Source organism: Muntiacus reevesi, chromosome 21 (assembly GCF_963930625.1).
Source record: "Muntiacus reevesi chromosome 21, mMunRee1.1, whole genome shotgun sequence".
Taxonomy (NCBI): domain Eukaryota; kingdom Metazoa; phylum Chordata; class Mammalia; order Artiodactyla; family Cervidae; genus Muntiacus; species Muntiacus reevesi.
The window spans coordinates 16,073,516-16,094,248 of record NC_089269.1 but is presented as its reverse complement, the minus strand read 5'-3'; positions in this window follow the sequence as shown (position 1 = coordinate 16,094,248).

Genomic DNA, 20,733 nt, shown 5'->3' with positions numbered 1-20,733 from the left:
GATGTTCTCTTGGTATATCATCAGTTCAGTTCTGTCGCTCAGTCGTGTCCAACTCTCTGTGACCCCATGAATCGCAGCACGCCAGGCCTCCCTGTCCATCACCAACTCCCAGAGTTTATTCAAACCCATGTTCATTGAGTCGGTGATGCCATCCAGCCATCTCATCCTCTGTCGTCCCCTTCTCTTCCTGCCCCCTGTCCCTCCCAGCATCAGGGTCTTTTCCAATGAGTCAGCTCTTCGCATGAGGTGGCCAAAGTATTGGAGTTTCCGCTTCAGCATCAGTCCTTCCAATGAACACCCAGGACTGAACTCCTTTAGGATGGACTGGTTGGATCTCCTTGCAGTCCAAGGGACTCTCAAGAATCTTTCCCAACACCACAGTTCAAAAGCATCAATTTTTCGGCGCTCAGCTTTCTTCACAGTCCAACTCTCACATCCATACATGACTACTGGAAAAACCATAACCTTGACTAGATGGACCTTTGTTGGCAAAGTAATGTCTCTGCTTTTTAATATGCTGTCTAGGTTGGTCATAACTTTCCTTCCAAGGAGTAAGCGTCTTTTGATTTCATGGCTGCAATCACCATCTGCAGTGATTTTGGAGCCCAGAAATATAAAGTCTGACACTGTTTCCACTCTCTCCCCATCTATTTGCCATGAAGTGATGAGAGCAGATGCCATGATCTTAGTTTCATGAATTTTGAGCTTTAAACCAACTTTTCCACTCTCCTCTTTCACTTTCATCAAGAGGCTTTTTAGTTCCTCCTCACTTTTTGCCATATGGGTGGTGTCATCTGCATATCTGAGGTTATTGATATTTCTCCTGGCAATCTTGATTCCAGCTTGTGCTTCCTCCAGCCCAGGGTTTCTCATGATGTACTCTGCATATAAGTTAAATAAGCAGGGTGACAATATACAGCCTTAACGTACTCCTTTTCCTATTTGGAACCAGGCTGTTGTTCCATGTCCAGTTCTAACTGTTGCTTCCTGACCTGCATACAGGTTTCTCAAGAGGCAGGTCAGGTGGTCTGGTATTCCCATCTCTTTCAGAAATTTCCACCGTTTATTGTGATCCACACAGTCAAAGGCTTTGGCATAGTCAATATATCATAGGGCCATACAAATTTGCTCTGGCAAATTTATAATATTCAAATCAAAATTATAGTTCTCATGAAACAGTTATAGACAGCAGCTGGCCTATTATGCATTCATTGATGAGAAGAAGAGGGATAATTAGATCTAATACTGTCACTCGATGTCAAGGTTAAAAGATCAATGATATTTGCTAGGAGGAAGAGACTTTATCTCTGAAATACCATTAGTGGAATGTCTCCTGTTGAGGATTGGTAAAGAAAAGAGAGCCCAGTTATCTTCTGGTCCATAGGCTAAGGTTCCCTGGGGAAGCTAATGGAAACTATGTAACTGTCTGGGATAAAACTAGAGGTGTTTGAAAACTCATCCACTCCTCCTGTTATAACCTCGCCCAGAGTCTTCATCTATTTTCCTGGCATGGATGGCACATTTCTCTATGATCCAGACAGCTGCTCTTGATGTCCTAGATTCCTGTCTACATTATCTGAACCTATTGATTGCCTCCACACAGCAAATTATTTGTAAAGTTTGATACAAAGCAAGATATTTTGTTTGTATCAGTCTTATTTGACAAATCAATTATTTGTGCTGTCTCAAGTGATAGGTGGCAAAATTAATATAGAATAACATCATAAACTTTTTGGAAAGAAAAGTAGGGATGGATACTTAAAAAACAAAAATTTTGCATGCCATGCTAAAATTACCCTGGCAATTTTAGAAATGAGAAGGGCTGTGTAATATTGCTATTTTCTCATCATAAAACCAGGATAAACTAGAAATGCTTTGGGTTATAGAACAAAGAAGCAAAGACAAAACCACTTATCTTCTGTTGATTACTAATTATAAATTTCTTGCCACAAATAGAAACCTTACTAGGAAAAAATACCTATTAAACAGGATTCAGGGCTAACTTCATTTACAAAGAGTTCCTGGGAAAGTGCTTGAAAGTGGTTAAAATAAAGGTTGGGATAACAAAGAATGAGATTGCTTCTGTAGTGGGAAGTGTTTTTCTTGGAATTAAAAATAAAATGCTGAGTTTTAATTCTTGCATACGTGTGACATCGCCTACAAAACTAGTCAGCTATTGCAAATAAACAACACTGTTTATAAATGCATGTCACCTTACCTATTCTATGTGATGGCCATTGTTTCATAGGAAGAAACACAGAATTGGTATAAACTTGAGCCTATTCTGCTGGCATAGTAACCCTTGTAAACGAGCTGTATGCCTGGAAATTATGGCCTAATTGTTTTTCTTGACCCTTACTGCTTCCAAAGGGTATAGGGTATGTCTAAAGCGGGTAAACGGAGTGTAGATTGTTTGGCGTTGTTTTAAATATATGATTAAAGAAGAACTACCACTACAAATGATTGTGGCCAAAAGTCTTATAATGCTACAGGAAATATAATATAATGCAGACAAAAGTTTTTCAGAGAGTAGGTCATGAAGTTTTGTCAAAGAAGAAAAAAGGGAAAAAATAATGTAAAAAATAACTGATAAATTGATGTTGTGTAAATCCAGAGAGTTAACATCAAGATCTTAAAAATCAATTCTCTGCTTCTGGGGGACTTAGTGGAATTCTCTAAATACAGAGGTAATGTGATGGAAAATCCCTGTTCTTAGCAACATGAGAGGCATTCTGTTCTGTTCTGAATACGAATAGATCACAAGTGAATAAAAACTATGAATCAGTAAATAATATGTAAGAAAAAAGGGCCAAGGCAGAAACCTGATTTTTCGATCATTTAAGTTTTTTTCTACTGACATAAAATAACAAAAGTAAAACATAAAGCTTAAAGATACAATGCAGTTAAATAAAAAGCAAAATGTTTTAGAGTTAAGGGCTGATAATTTGTGTTGGGAGAGGCAGGTAATGGAGCCCTGTTTGTACAAAATGTATCAGTGACAACACTGACATTTTCTGTTATACTTATTTCTATGCTGAGACATCAATTTATGAAAAGAGTGAATCAAGCAAAGAGCTTTCAGATATCAATTGCAGCCTAGAAAACAATTTGATTTAAAGACTTTTCTCATTTTGTCTAATTGACAAAAGAATTTATTGGGCTAAGGAGACAAGAAAGAAATTTTTAATAATATCAAATATTCAACCTAGATTTTAAACAAATCAAAAATTTTAATATGGTTGTCAGTTTAATATATAGACAGATAGAGATAGATACTGTGATATCACATTTTAGAATTAACTGAGTATGCTGGTAGTATTTTAAGAAGTTAATTATTAAAACAACTGAGCTCTGTGTGTAACAGCAAATTCCCACTTGCCATCTATTTTACATACGGTAATGTGTGGGGAGACAGTGGAAACACTGTGAGACTTTATTTTTGGGGGCTCCAAAATCACTGCAGATGGTGATTGCAGCCATGAAATCAAAAGACGCTTACTCCTTGGAAGGAAAGTTATGACCAACCTAGACAGCATATTAAAAAGCAGAGACATTACTTTGCCAACAAAGGTCCGTCTGGTCAAGGCTATGGTTTTTCCAGTGGTCATGTATGGATGTGAGAGTTGGACTGTGAAGAAAGCTGAGTGCTGAAAAGTTAATGCTTTCAAACTGTGGTGTTGGAGAAGACTCCTGAGAGTCCCTTGGACTGCAAGGAGATCCAACCAGTCCATCCTAAAGGAGATCAGTCCTGGGTGTTCATTGGAAGGACTGATGCTGAAGCTGAAACTCCAATACTTTGGCCACCTCATGCGAAGAGCTGACTCATTGGAAAAGACCCTGATGCTGGGAGGGATTGGGGGCAGGAGGAGAAGGGGACGACAGAGGATGAGATGGCTGGATGGCATCACCGACTCGATGGGCATGAGTTTGAGTAAACTCTGGGAGTTGGTGATGGACAGGGAGGCCTGGCATGCTGCAATTCATGGGGTCGCAAAGAGTCAGACACAACTGAGCGACTGAACTGAAGAGCTGAACTGAATGTGTTTCCATGCTATTCTCTCAATTTGTCCCACCCTTTCCTTACGCACTGTGTCCACAAGTCTATTCTCTATATTTTTAATGTTATGACTGTTACTGAACCAAACTTATATCCACTCACCCTTGTACAATAAAGCCAGTCTACTGGCATAGGTTGTGAAGTAAAGTACAGCATTTATTGCAGGCACCAGGCAAGGAGAACAGGGAGCTCATGCTTGAGGCCAGAAATCCCCAATGACTTTCAGGGAAGGGCTTTTAAAGGCAGTGCGAGGGAGGGGGCTACAGGATATGCGATCAGATTGTGCACAGTTCTCAAGTTGGTTGTAATCAAGGTAAAGTTTTATGCCTTATCAACTTCTGGTTTCAACCAGTCTAGGCTCTATGTTCTTGTGGTCAGTAGTTTTCATAAGGTTGAGAGTCTGCTTTCTGTAAAAACAACTTAGAAATATATTCCAGATCTTTATATATATCTTTCAGCAAACTACTAGTTCAGTGATTCTGCTATGTGATAGATTTATAGTTTAAATTATAACCAGTTTCCCAGCCCAACAACTATTCTTTATTTCCGCATCTTCACATTTCTTAATCATTAACTTTTAAGTCAGCTTTTAGAGACTCAATGGAGGCCCAGGAAACTAAAGCAAAAGTCTTTTATTTCAAAGGACAATGACACAGGGCCTTGTATATGGTTTCATTACCAATATGTAGTCAATTCCAAAATTAAAGCTTCCATTAAACCCTACCACTGGTATATGAGTTCTTTACTGACCAAATGAAAATCTTTTTTAGAAAATATCTGTTGTAATGTTTTTCTAACAAACAGTTTAAGATACAGTTTTCTGAAGCTTGATCAATGACCTTCCCTGAACCATGCAAACTAAATTTTAGTTTTCAATATATAAATATCCTATACCTTTAAGCACAATTTCCTTTGTAAAGTTAATTTCATAATTTTAATTTTATTTAATGAATACTAGTTTTAAATATCTCAACTCCATTTCTCACTGAAAGCTCAAATTCCAATCCTCTCTCTGTTAATTCATTAATGTAACCAATATTCTTGTCCTCATGTAATAGAGTCTTTGAAATGTGAGAAATGAAGAAAGCAAGCTGCTCCATGAAATTGGGATTCTACAAATGAATGCACAAGTGGGCATGTTTTTAATGGTTTCAAATATAACAGTTTCCTATAAACCAGTTTAAAAAAATCAGAAGTGAATTGCATGATTTTATATATCCTCATTATAAAACAATTTGATTCATTTTGTCTCTTTTAAATATATATAATATATTATATATGAGTAAATATTATGTATATTCCATTGTTTTGAGATTTAAATATCAGTTTTGTTTTGTCTTTTTAACCAAGGAGATTGGTCTTGTAGGTATGAACTTGTACCAAACTTTCTCCCATTCCTGATTTATATCTTCTATGATTGGAAATAAAGCGAAAGCAAAAGTGTTAGCCAGTCAGTTGTGTCCAGCTCTTTGTGACCCCACGGACTGTAGCCCACCAGGCTCCCCTGTCCATGGAATTCTCCAGGCAGGAATACTGGAGTGGGTAGCCATTCCCTTCTCCATGGGATCTTCCCAGCCCAGAGATCAAACCCAGGTCTCCCACACTGCAGGCAAATTCTTTACCATCTGAGCCACCAGGGAAGCCTCCCATGATTGGAACTCCTACATAAAATATGTATCCGACAAAATGAGACTATTAGGGCTTGTAGAGAATGATTGGTCCAAGCTTTTAGGAAGCCTTTGGTGTTAATATCTGATGTTAAAGGAATTAATATTATTATGTTATACATAACTTACATGTAAATACAGATGTTTAATATTTTATAGTTCCAACATGCTTAAATGTTACTTTATTTTGCCATAAATATTTGGTGACACATATGTTATTATACATTTTATTATATAACAAATCACTCAGAATAAGTTCCTCTTTTAAAACTACCTAGACCATATAATTTAATGGACATGGAACTTTAAAAATATTTCCTATTAGTGTTTAAGAACTTTTAGCTTGAAATTTGATATTGTGACCATTTTATCTGAATATTTGTATTCACAAAAGAAATCACTTAAGCACTTCTACTGTGATTTATAAGGTAAAATAATTCTTTCAAAAATTCAAATATGATCTTGAAGTGAGGACAAATGGTAATGACTGGGACATTCTATATAAATTGTTCACCTGATTGATGGTCCAGAGTTGAAGGGGTAGTAGCAAATTTTACTGGACTAATCAAATAAAAATACAAAATTCAACCAAATTCTTCCTTCTGTATTTTGTCCCTACAGTGCTTCAATTCCTTCTGTTATTTGTAGCTGGTTTGTTTTGGATTATAATGACCATTATGAATGTTGAATTGTTTTCAGTGAAAAATGACTTTTTATTGATTTGGTTAAATCTGACCTTTTATCTTTCTGACAAATGTGATAAAATAATACTTATATTTCCTCCATTTGCAATAGCCCAAAGCAGAATTCAAGAACAAAAATATTGCTTTACCTAATTTATCCAAATTCTAATTACAATAATGGAAAGATTTTTTAATTGCTTACAATAATTTTCATCCTAGAGGGTAGTTCACATAGTGAACTCTTGATATTTGCAAAGAGCCATGGATGGCAAAGAGCCTAGAGCTTGAGGATATCTTTTTTCTGTGCTGCAGACAACAGTGTGTGCCATCAATTAAGATAGTAAACCATCAATTAAAATGGATATATGAAAATTCTAAGAATTAAAAGAAAATCATGTACTTCCATCTAATCTATGGATAAGACTAGCTTCTTCATGGCTATAATAACTTAGACTGTATCAAAAAGTCATTAGTGGGAAAAACATGGTGAATTTGAGAAGAAAATGCAAGCGTCTTGGCCATCCCATTGTAGAAGGATCAATACAAGAAGAGATGCGCAATTTGTAATTACTAAGTTTGTTTCCCTAGCCTAAACCTAATTACACTTAATATTACCTGTTATACTGTGCAATCATTTGTCTTTAACTAGCACTCAGACACATACACTAAAACATATGCATAGTATTTTGAATATTCTATAATATATAATTGAATTATCTATCACAAACTGTGATTTTTAAATTATTTTAAAAATAAGATAAAAACTTATTTTATGTTAAAGTTTCCATAATGTGCTTGCCTCCTGTTCAGAAATTGAGATTTTTAAATGTCTGTACATTATATACATATAAATATGTATATATGTATACATATACATATAATAGATATACATAATAATATAATACATATAATACATACATATATATATGTATGTATGTATTTGGCTATGCCAGGTCTCATTTGTGGCACATAGGATCTTCGATCTTCATTGAGGCATACAGGGTCTTTTCCCTTTTTAGCAGTGTCTTACAAACTCTTAGTTGTGGTATGCGGGATCTAGTTCTCTGACCAGGGACTGAACTTCAGCCCTGTACCTTGGGAGTCAGGAATTTTAGTCACTGGACCATGAGGGAAGTCCAGAACTTATTTTTAAGGAGTGGGAATCAAAATGAACTAAGGGAAAAAAGGGAAATGAAGGCAATATTTTTTAACTTGAGAAATTCGGTTATTTTAGTAAATGCCATTGTTAAATACACTTTCTGCAGTTTTTTCCTTCTACAAGTATAAGGCTATGTATAATTAAAATATAATACTGTAACTATATTGAACATAAAATATTTAACATATGTGTTATAATTAAAAATTTTTCCAAAGTGTTCCATGTGTTAGGCATCTCTGTTTTAATTTTTCTGGAGTCTCCTCTACAGAGAATTACCCTCCCAAGTATCCCAAGCATAGTTTCTATGAGGCTGACATTTCTCACCTGCCCATGCCTCCTCTTCCATGCTTCACCTCCCTTTCCACCTCCAGTCATAAAGGAGTCTGCAGTGTGGCTGAAGTACTGAGTTTAGTGTTAAATAGTATCACAGAATGATGGTTAGAAACAAAATATTATCTCCTGCTTTGGAAATCCTTCCCACAATGGTGGTAGAGAAAGAGAACACCTTTATTGTTGAAGAATTGTTAAACCAGAATATGATGCCCATAACAGTCAGCTCAGAGGTTGCAAAGACAGTAAAGATTATGCCCTTATATATCCAAACAGATGCAATTCACTACATATATGCTTTCAAGATAAACAATAAATAGTCCTCAAGTAAAAGGACATACTATGGTTAGTCACTCATTTGTGTCTTTTTGAGACCCTGTGGACTGTAACCTGCCAGGCTTCTCCATCCATGGGGATTCTCCAGGCAAGAATATTGGAGTGGGTTTCCATGCCCTCCTCCAGGGGATCTTCCCGACCCAGGGATCAACTGAACCCAGGTCTCCCTCATTGCAGGCAGTTTCTTTGCCATCTGAACCACCAGGAAAACCCAAGAAGATGTGAGAGAACTATTTTTTCACACAGTTCACCTAACATTACCTGATAACTGGGGAGACCGTCAGTGGGGTGAATGTCTGCTTTAATTAATTGGTTTTGTATCTTTTTCTGTCTTCAACAGGAGGAAGTTTTGCAACTTAGGGTAAGGCTCCCACTGGAGTTAGGCTCCAACCTTCCCACAGAAACTGAGAGAAACTCTCTTGAAGTTTGCATTTCAAAGATAAGTTCACAGGTCCTTGAGAAAGGCATTCCTGGGTTATAAAGCTGACAAAAGGTCAATCTAGTCTTCAGAAGGACTTATACACATTTCAAACAGGAGAAAGCACTTACAGGTCTTCTCAAGTAAATGTTCAAAGAACAAGCTGGGGCAGGGAAGTGTATTCCCTTATTTTCAACAGGGAGAATTAAGTCTTTAAGTTGTATTTTTGCTTGCAGTAGAAACACAAGAATATCTTGTGTTTGAGTTTTCTTGAAAACATTTTTATACAATGATTTGCTATCATTTTCTTTAAAAAGTTTCTTGTGAACTGTCCTGCTGTACTGTGTTTTTCTTTCCTTTTACTAGCCTTTTTGCAAGGCAAAAGGTGAAAAAACATCTTTAATAAGTTAAACATAACTTGATAAAAAATATAGTTTCTGGTTCAAAGTTCATCCTTTGCCTTACATTTTACTTCAACTTTAATGTTGCAATTTGATGTTTGATTTTAGTTATGATGAGAAAGTAAGCTAATTTAAAAATTCAGATTGAAATCTCTGTACTACACAATGTTTGATTACGGTCACATTAATCACAGTTCATATTAAACCCCTGGATACTATAGCTTGCCTTTCTGAATAATGACTGCTCTCTAGGGTTATCACTTATTAAAATAGAAGTTGTTTAGAAGAATGGTCTATAGCATTTCTAGGTTCATTGATTTCATAGCATGCATTTAATAAGCAAGGTAGAGGAGTTAACATTTTTGGATATTTTTCAAAATATTCCTATTGAATACACAAGTCTCTTGAAGTTATCTTTGATACAAGAGCTGTGTGACTTGGGAATTGTCTTCTATTCAGAGTTTGTCTTCTTCTGATTAGAGTTACTGATACTTGCAATATTCACATATGGAAGAATGATCCGAACCAAGAGATGTAGAAAACTTGCGATACCCTATCCTTACTTGGAAAGTAACAGAAATATACATAAAATGTATCATATACATTAATATAAATTCATGGCACAAGACTGAAATAAATAAACTAGATATAGAGCTAATAAGCAAAAGCATTTGATGAGATATTCTTCTAGTTAATCATAAATACTGAAAATGAAGTAACAACATATGTGTTTAATTATACACAATGCCATATTTTATACAGTTTAGCTCTTACTTTAGATTATTTGGGAAATAGAATAGTTTGATAATAGAAATAGAAATATGTTTTTTGTTAATTAAGTCCATTTTTTTCAATTTGTGTGTTATTTTTTGTTCTATGTCAATCAACTAGTCTACTTTCTCACTGACAATCACTAATGAACACATAATTCTGTTAATAGTTATATACAAAACCAATTGGCATCCAGTTTTCAGTCAGAAATTTATGACTCTTGAACCTCTCTTTTCAGTTGCATTTTGTCCTGTTTCACCAGAGGACCTTTCCTCTTATCTTTCAGTTCACGTAATTTTGCTCTGAAATTTTTTAGTTACTAAGACCAGTTATTTACTTATTTATATTCTCAAGTCTATAGTTTAAACTTGTTTGTCAATAGTAATTTTACATGGTCACAGAAAAATCTAGATTCCAGGTTTTCTCTCTCACAGTTCTCTTCTTGAATCCTGTTTACTAATTTCAAGCCAGTCTTGATGAAAGTATGTATGTATGGTGAGCACTAGATAGGGCATCCTTGTTCAATTCACAAAATCATTCAAGTAATTTTTTATATTTCTGTAGTGAAATGACCTGTCTCCAAGATATTTGGTATGGATTCCTCATTATAAAACAAATTAAAGAAGAAGTCCTTGATTGAAAGGATAAGTGATGCATTAAACTTCATATATTTTCCCCACACTCATTCGAGTTTTCACTATCCTGAGACATCCATGTGAAACTAGATGGGCTTCTTCAGAAAATACTTTTAAAAAATGGAGATTAAAAAAAAAGATGTTGATACTAGAATTCCCAATAAGTGTGACCATAACCAATAAGTCAAAGGTAACAGTATTAGGAAAAAGTATTTCTGTAGTATGCTAATCTGACTTTAAGATATATATTTGAGTTAAAATGAGAATGCATAGAATATATTTTTAATTAACTCTTGAGAATAGATTTGACAATTTCAAAAGCAACTTTGAAGAGAATAAACTCTGTGTTAAAGGAATGTATCTAAATTTTTACTTAACTGTCATAGGATCCAAAAACAAAATAAGATAACAATACAAATGTCTATCTGTAACCCCCTTTTCAGTATAACGAGCCCATTTTCTAGCATATCAAGTTTGTTTTTTATTTATCTTTAACTCCTTCAAACTATCTACAGTGTTCTTGGATCCAATATTCTATGATTTGCTTAACATATACATTTCCATTTTTTCTAGTAATGGGGGTTATCACACATCCTTCAGTTTTTCAGTTTCACAATTAAGGTACCAAATTTGGTGGGCTCCCAAATAAATAAAGCTTTTAGAGTGTTCAAATCTTTATGTATTCTTTCTCAGCTCTGTCATAATTTCATCACATTGTGGAATTCACAATAGCCCATTTTGTTTTGATTGCAGAGGTACCAAGAAAAATATTTCATGGGTTTCTTATGGGGCTGTGTTATTTTTCTTTTGCTGTGCCATAAAGCACTCCACAATTTAATACTTGTAAACAGCAGCCCCTTATTATTGCTCACAAGTCTATCAGTCAGTTAGGCAGTTCCTTGGATCTGAACTAGCTTCAGCTAATTTCTAATGGACTCATTGATGACATTTATAGCCAGTTGGCAGAGTAAGGTCTGAAATGGCCTCCCTCATATGTTAGGGATTAGCTGGCAATCAACGTGAGTGATCGGAATGACTGAGCCATTTGTCCTCATCTTGTAGGTTCTCTAGTGTTGAATCACATGACGGCAGCAGGATTCTGAGAGAGAAGAACAATACCTAAACTCAGAACTGGTGCATCATCAGTTCTGCTACATCCCATTGTCTACAGTGGTTACAAGGCTAATCCTCATGCAAGCCATGGAATAGTATAAACTCCCGCTTGATGAGAAGACCAGCAAAGTCCAATTGCAAAAGACAATAAAAATAGGAGATGATTGAAGCCATTTTTGAAATAGTCTATGACAAAGACTGAGACATCTTCCAATAAATCTTGTCATTTTACAAATCAGTAGACATCAATAAAAAATTCAACCTTCATAGAAAAATTGTGAGCATGGCATTAAATTTGAATCAGTGCCAAATTATAATACTAAACCAAAAACAGATTAAGCAAACATTTTGCAACCTTAGAGGTTTTAAAACAGATAAATTTCATTTTATCTTAGAAATTCAGAATAATGTTGATAAATTTTTTTTATATATCCATTAAAATGTAGTCTTTACTACTTGACCAGAATTCAGTTATGATCTTCAGATATCGTATAAGTGCTTTCTGAAAAAGGAACTTAAGTGTTATGTGGTCGTGTGGAGAACAAAGTGTTTTTATTGTAAAAGGAAGCCATTACAATGAATTTCCTGATTACTATGTAATCAAATAATATAAGAAAAATACACTTAGTTTAATGTGCCATTTATTTTGATACTGTTCTGATAGTATACTAAGCAATGATAAATATAATAAATCACAAACATTCAGCTTTTTAAAAATCTATATAATGTTAGGTTAATATCTATTTTAATAATGTGGAGTTTTTAAGGTTTTGCCCCTGAATAACAATTTTTAAAATATTTTTTAATCATCATTATTCCTTATAACTCTCTACAGTGCTAAACTTTTTTGTAAGTATATTGGTTCCTTAGAATCATGAATCATAGCTCAACTAATTATAATCAGAACTATTTTGAATTTTAAGGCTGAAAAATATACAGGGCTTGTCTATGGAATTGTTTAAATATCTAGCAAATAAGTGGTTTTAAGATTTTTCTCCACATTTTAAAAAACAACCTAGACAATGGAAATAAAATAAAATAAAATAAATAAAAAGGGGCCCTAATTAAAAAAAAATTCTATTCTTCATGTAGGTGGTTCATGCATGGAATAGAAACATAAGACAATTGTTTTGAATTTTGTTCATTGATCATATACCCTTTTTTACTTCCTCAGTCTCTTACCATGGTTAATAAACTATGATACAGATTCCTAGAGAAAGAAAAAAAGACTTGAATTAGGACAGAGGTAACAATTTCATGCTATAGTCCTGCTTTTTCCAGATGTGAATCTTTTTAAGGGTCATCAGGCTTGTCACCAAATGATAATAATAAGGCAGTTAAAGAATCTGCCTGCAGTGTAAGAGACCCAGGTTCTATCCCTGGCTCGAGAAGATCCCCTGGAGAAGGAAATGGCAACCAACTCCAGTATTCTTGCATGAAAAATCCCATGGACAGAGGAGCCTGGCAGGCTCCAGTCCATGAAGTCACAAGAGTTGGACTCGACTTAGCGACTAAACCACATTAGTAATATAACTGCTGAAATATACTTTACAGATTTCTGAAAAATAAGATAATATGCCTGGGCAGACTGAGGCAAGGTTAAAGAACATGGGATATGGCAAAGGGAAAAGCTAATATGCAGTAGAAAATAATGGCAGTAGCTTGCAAGATACAATATTTAACTATTGGACCGTTAGTGAAAGAAAGTGAAAGCGAAAGTCGCACAGTGTCCGACTTGCGACCCCATAGATTATACAGTTCATGGTATTCTCTAGGCCAGAATACTGGAGTGGGTAGCCTTTCCCTTTTCCAGGGGATCTTCCCAACCCAGGGATCGAACACAGGTCTCCCTCATTGCAGGCAGATTCTTTACCAACTTAGCCACAAGAGAAGACCATTGGACTGTTACTTATCTATTAATTATCTTAGTAAAGGAAGTAAAATATTAGCAAGTACTACCACTTATGAAATTCCCTTGTATAAAAGATATTTTCAAACTTTATTCTGCAAGAATCTAATCAAAATCAACGGGTGAACAAACAAAAATCAACTCTCTCCACATTTTAAAATAGTTTTGTAGGTGTCAACCATTTCAGTTGCTCTTAGATACTGAGCTCCATTCTCCTATGCAGGGCAACATGTAACCCTTGGTTTTTACATGTATGGAGTGACTTGTGGACTGTTCTTGTTTATGCAGAACTTTAATAGCTCTTCCTAGTTGTCACGCAGCACAATAGCATGACAATGTAATATTGTCAAACTTAGTTTCTTATCTTTCCTTCCATCTTCTGACCTCTGAGAGATGCCGTATCCCCCATTTGTCAGACCAAATAGCAAGGAAACCTATTGATACAGTATATATACATAGGCTTGACTTCTAGGTTTTAAGGCAGGGTAGGCAAAGGTTGTGAGTGAATTTGAAGGGTCAATAGACTGCAAACTGTCGCTATTTAATCTTACCCTAGTATGCATTCAGATCTTATCTCCTACTATTTTTGTGGGCTTTAATGAAAGTTAATAAGCCAGGTTTTCACAAAAGTGTTCTTCCCCACTTATCAGTGGCTAGAACCCCTTGGGTCTCTTGCCTAGGGCATACAATTCTTGCTACTGGTTTCCTGGGAGCAGGGAGAGAATATGGTTGATAATTTCATAATTCAGTTTCCAGATTTCTACCTAAACCCTTGTTTTGAGCACCAGCCTCACACTATCTCTAGTCTCCTCTTTTCTTTTTTTGTTAAAGATTTTATTATTATTATTATTATTATTGGTGTGGACCATTTTTTAAAGTCTTTATTGAATTTGTTGCAATATTGCTTCTGCTTTATGTTTTGGTTTGTTGGCTATCAGGCATGTGGGATCTTAGCTCTATGACCAGGGATCAAGCCTGCACACACTGCATTGGAAGGCAAAGTCTTAACCCCTGGACTGCCAGGGAAGCCCACTCTCTTTGCTTATATAACTTTAGTACAATTACCCATGCATTACAACTGTGGTTTCCTGATGAATTAGTGGGAGTAGAGTCCATTGTCTTCATAAGATGGTAAGTTAGGATTCTAGATGGCCAAACTAGGGTCCCCATCCATCTATTAAATTTTAGCCCCTTAATCTCCTGTGCCACCAGGCTCAGAGCCCCTCAGTGGTAGCTTCTTCTTGGATTCCCTTTCTATTGTCACTGTACCTATTTTATTTATTTATTTACTCATTTACTTTCCATTTTTCTTGGCTTAATAAAAAGAGCTCTCCAATAATCACTTTTAAACTTCCAAAATTATTGAAATTTCTTTTTCATGATGTATTCGCTTATTGTGGATATACCCTCTTGTATTATTCATATAATGTTAGTGCCTCTGGGAAAGAGGCATTTATAAATGCTTGTGGTCTGTCAGCTATGTTTTCCCAGAACTCTGAAAATTCACTAAGTACCAAAAAAGAAAGAAAGAAAAAAGCAAGAAAAATATTACCAGTCATTAACAGAGATTTGAGGAGAAGAGATTTGTAGAGTCTGAGGAGACAGGAGATTTTTAATTTCTTATTTTTCTAAACTAACGATGTTTCTTAAATTACAATTTTGCTAATTCTTGTTTTAATGACAAAGGGCTTATTTTAGTGGATGAGTTGTCAGGTGTTATAGAAGGATAACCTTTCGTATCATAAATAAAATGTAAGGGATTGTTGCTGTCATTTCTTGATCAGTATTTTTTACTTTAAACTTCATTTCATCAATTTTAATTTTATTTTTACAACACCATGTTGCCTTATTTATGGGGTCACAAAGAGTTGGACATGACCGAGCAACTGAACTGAACAGATTGCCTTATCAGGAAAACAAAGTTCATACCAAGTAGTTCAAGAGAGCAAATGCAGAAACTGGGTACAGTTAGTAAAACAAGGAAAGATAAGATGTAAATGGTGAAGAACAGAGTGATTCATAACTGTAGGAAGCTGCAACCTGGGATAAGAAGAATAAAAGTACTAGGTGATATTATCAGAGGCCAGAAGTTAATACCACCTAGTATTGGCTTAATCCGTATCAGAGGTGTCAGGTCGGAGTAAGATCATGGAAATGATGCAATCATTTTAGAGACCCTAAAATGGGAGGAGAATACCTTCGTTTTTTCTTTCTCTTGCCTACAGTCTTCCACCCAGTGGCTCCCCTTGCTGAAGGTAACAGGAAGGCAAAAGGCACTGTATCCTGGGAATGCAGAGGCAGATAATTGACGAGAGACAGGAAAGGCACGTTACCAGCCCCCAAACAGCATCATAAGTAACAACTCACAGTTTAGTCCAATTAGGCTTAGTAGAAGTGTGACTTTCAGCAGACTGTTTAAAGTCTCTCAGTTTTCCTTTACTTAATCTTCCAAATGAGGGTGATAATAACAGAGCATGCATCTTGGAGTTGATTTAGGGATTAAAAGAGCTCATAAAGCGCCTGGAACAATGCCAGGGATGTAGACACCTTAACGCTGCTGCTGTTTAGTTGTTAAATTTTGCCCGACTCTGCTACCCCATGGACCGTATCCTCTGTCTATGGGATTTCCCAGACAAGAATACTGGAGTAGGTTGCCATTTCCTTCTCCAGGGGATCTTCCAAACCCAGGGATCAAATCCATACCTCCTACTTGGCAGGCAGATTCTTTGGCACTGGGTCACCTGGGAAGCCTAGACACCTTAATATATTTCAGCTATCTTTATCACCACTCTAAACTTTAGGATGAGTCTGAGAATGGACCCACTTTATAGGGATAAAAGGTGGGATTCCAGAAAGGTTGAAGTCTTGGCTATTTACACTTATTTATTTATTTTTTTACTTATGTCTCTTAACTCTGGTCTGGTTCATGATAGAATCAACTAGTGTGTGTGTGTGTGTGTGTGTGTGTGTGTGTGTGTGTGTGTGTGTGTGTCTGTTAGTTGCTCAGCATATCTGACTCTTTGCAACCCATGGAGTATAGCCCACCAGACTGTCTGTCCATGAGATTCTCCAGGCAAGAATACTGGAGTGGGTTGCCATTCCCTTCTCCATGGGATCTTCCTGACCCAGGGATTGAACTCGGAGCTCCTGCATTGCAGGCAGATTCTTTACTGTTTGAGCCACCAGGAAAGAAGAATCAACTAGGGAACTTGTTAAAATGCATACCTTAGACAACATCAGTGACAAATACACTGCAATGGAGAAGGTGGGAACACAAAGTCATATTTAAAAAACTTTTTGGGTTATTTCTGTGCACAAAAATAGCTGAAAAACATTCATGAACAAACAACTCTCCCTTCCTTATCTCCCATTTATAGTGGGTGGAGGAATTCAGATTTGTACCTGATGACACTGACATTTCTACTGAGATCCAGGTAGGATTTTACTACCAAGTTGTCACAAATTTGAAACTGGTTTGTTTTAACTTTGATGCCTCTTGTAAATTTGTTCTCTCCTTTGACTATTTCCACCTTTATCGGAGACAAAAAAAAAAAAAAAAAACACAACACAAAAAAAACAGCAATACTATATTTTTGTTTTTCTTAATATCCAAGGGAGGGATAAAGTTGGCTAAGCTGACCTCACAGTATCTTGATAGTTTTTGCTGCTGTGGTTTTCAATAGAACATTTTTTTAAAAAGAGAAAGCTTACAGTATTATAGATTCAGCAACATCTTTTAAAAGATACTCTGAACACATACATCTGCTGAATTGGTGCTGTGTTTATGTTCTTTGTAGGTATTTATGTTCTTTGTAGGTACACAGCTTTTTCTTTTGTTGTTGTATTACTTTTCAATTTATATTTCAAGTTTTTCTTACATCATAGAATTTCCCATAATTAAGTCTCACATTTTAAAATCATACTGTTAAAAATCAGTTTTTGTATAGTTTATTAAAAACTAGAATAATTATACCCCGAAATGGAATATTTTTAAAGTGTAAAATTTTATTTATAGTCTGAAGATGCAAATGTTTTCTACTGAGTCATATACAGAGTGTTTTGTTTTAGTTTCTGCCTATCAATAACCAGTGGGACTGGACTAGTGCTTGGGGTTTGTATTATCATTGCAAGAAGCCTTTCAGTGATAACCATCAGGAAAGGTTGACACAATAAAGATTTATCACTGACAGGACCTGGAAATTACACAGCAAGCTTGGGGCCACACAGCAAGGTAGCAAGTAGATAGCTTGAGTGCTCAGGTGTGGGGTTCTGCTTTTATTGGGGTTGAGGGTGGGAGCCTAGAATTTCAGGATCACTCTTTATTGATGAACTTAAAAAAGGAGAGAGAGAATTTAAGCCTCACCAAAAGAAAAACAAGTGGCCCAACTGGTCAATTACTGAAATCAACCAAGTTCTCTAAAACAAAGGAGCCTCAGTGTGGGAGGCAGCTGGGCTCTTTATCTAGCTATGTGGCTGGCCGGGTGTTTATTCGTGATAGCCGGCTTTGAAGTGGTTGCCCCTTTGAAGTGGATGCCACCTCAATTAAAGCTTAAGCCAGGCACTTGCATTACAAAAAAGAAAGAAAAAACTGTCAGGATTTACACTACACTGTGTTATCTATATTACTGCTGCATTAGAGAGATGTGGATAAAGATCTTTTCATTATGGGAAATCTGAACAGTTTAGTGGAATGGTTTACTCGTAAAATACCAGACATGTCAATTAAGCTAAAGCAGAAGATTAATAAACAGTGGTTGCATTTCATGTTTTATACAAGTTAAATGAAATTTATCATAATTAAATTAGCTTTACAGAATTCAGCCATTAAACGACCCCAAACCATGATCAAATTTAAAATATTCTATACAGTGCGCACATTATGAGAGACCCCAAAAGGAATCAAGTTGGGGTCAATTATCTATCAGATTTTGCTCTACAAATTATAACTTGAATTATTTCCTTTCTCTTCATTTGAAATAAATTGGAAGTGATGAAGTAGTTTGGAATTTATTTTCATTTTCAGGCATTGCTAGAACTTGGGTTAACCTCTTGCATTTTTTAATTTGACTTTCCCCATAACATTGACAGCTTTCAAAGTAGGTTTTCTTCAACCATTTTCCATCTGAAGTACTGAGTCTTTTACACAGACCCAAATAAATTTTCTGGTGAAGAATAAGATTCTAGTTGCCCCAAAGATTATGATTGTTACCCTACCTGCTCTTTCTCATGGAAGATTCAGCACGACCCTTGTTTCCTAAGGGTTTTACAAACCACTGTCAAATCACCATGTCTCAACAAGTTGTCCTCTTTCAATGTTCACACACTGTTTATTTAACTCATACCCTCTACACCCTCCTATCACTATCCAGGGCAGCAGCCCAGAAAACTTCAGCCCTAGAAAAACTTTAGCACGAGATTCAGATCTTTTCCTTTGTCTCTGCCTTCCCTCTATTTACAGTAACAGAAGCTTTGGTACCTTCCCAAATACTTTTAACACATATTCATGTCCTCACCATTTTAAGAATCTTATTTTTTCTATTTCATTTCAGAAATCTTCAGACTGAGGCAAAATGAAAAATTTTCAGTTAGAATTGTTCCACTTCTAATATATAAAATTACCTCAATTCATCTTCCTTCTTGTAAAACTGAGAAGTGATTCTTCTGTAGTAAGCATACTCTGTGCTATTCTCATAAAATGTACTGGTTACTAATTGTCTACAAGATTAAATGAAAATTTTCTGACTAATATCAAGATTATCTACAAACTGGCCTCATTTATTTTTCTAATCTACATCACAGTTATTTTGCTGACAGTGCCTAGATTGTAGTTTCCATTTTATATTATTTGTGCTAAAACTTCCCTCTTACCAGAAAAACTCATGTCATCCCCTTAATTTTGCTATTTCCATGTCTTAACTATACTTTGAGAAAATATTTAAATGTGAGCTCCTCTAAGATGTCTTAAGAGCCAAACAAGTACTGTTTATGTTAATATTGGTAGTAGAATCCTGATTTCACGGTTGAGGAGACTGAAATATTGTAGTTTTCTGTTATAAAGCTACCAAGACCTTTTACTGTTTCTGAAGCATAATAGGTATTCTCCTTAAATGTATAAATTCATGTAATGGTAAACCTAAAGTTTCTGAGAAGTATAAATCAATTTTTGTATCCATTGCAACAACTTTCCCAGAGTTCAGGCCATTGAGCAAATGTCATTTGGACTCCTGGCCAAATTAATCTTTGCACCAAACAATTCTCCACACTACAGCCAGGGTTATGGTTGTAAGATTTAAATATGACTGTAGCGTTCCATAACTTTTGACACTTGAGTGATTCCACATTATTGCAATATGGATTTCAATTTGTTAATGTGGCTTACAAGTCTTTGAGGATATTTTATCCTGTTTAACTCACTTCCACTCCTCTCCTTCAGAGCCACCTCTTGACTTCTACAACCCTATGTTCAGCAGACTTCTGTAGTTGTCCTAACATTGTATGCTCTTTCAGTGCTGACCTTGGCATATCCTTTTCTCTTAATTTAGAACATCATTTTCCCTGACTCTCATTACCATCTTTGTCTGACTCAAGGTTTTTTGTTTTTTTTTCAAATCCTAGGCTAGATATCACTTCAATTTATGTTATTAAGTGTTTCTAAATATGATAATACTGTACTTCCACTATCATAATTATTGCACACTCTATTGTAGTTACTAGTTGCTCATCTGTATCCCCTAGTATAGTATTTTTTCACTATGTCCAACTAACATATATTGGTTGGGCTTTATTGTTTGATCATCACTTTAAATATGGAGGAAGGTGTCCTCACACAACCAGCCTCACAAGCAACAAGGACAGCCAACTGTCCTATGATTCAACTCAATTCTAACACTCTCCATCTGGAAATACCACCAGATTCTGAAACCATTTACCTCAGATTGGGACTTGAACCCAGCCAAAGCTCACAGTCTTCAACAGAGCTCACAGACCTAATGAAGTTCTGGTTCTTGATGTCTCGTTGCAGAAAAAATTCAGTGAGAGACACAGTGATAGATAAGAAGTAGACTTATTCAGAGAGAAACATACTCCACAGAGTGTGTGTGGGCCATTAGAGTGGTTGAGTGTGGTGGCCTCAAAATGTGCTGAAGTTAGCTTTTATGGATTTGGCAATTTCATAGGCTAATGAGGGAGAGGGTTAGTTAGGAGAAGGGGTGGAGATTTCCAGGAATTAGGCCACTTGCCCACTTCTTGGGTTTT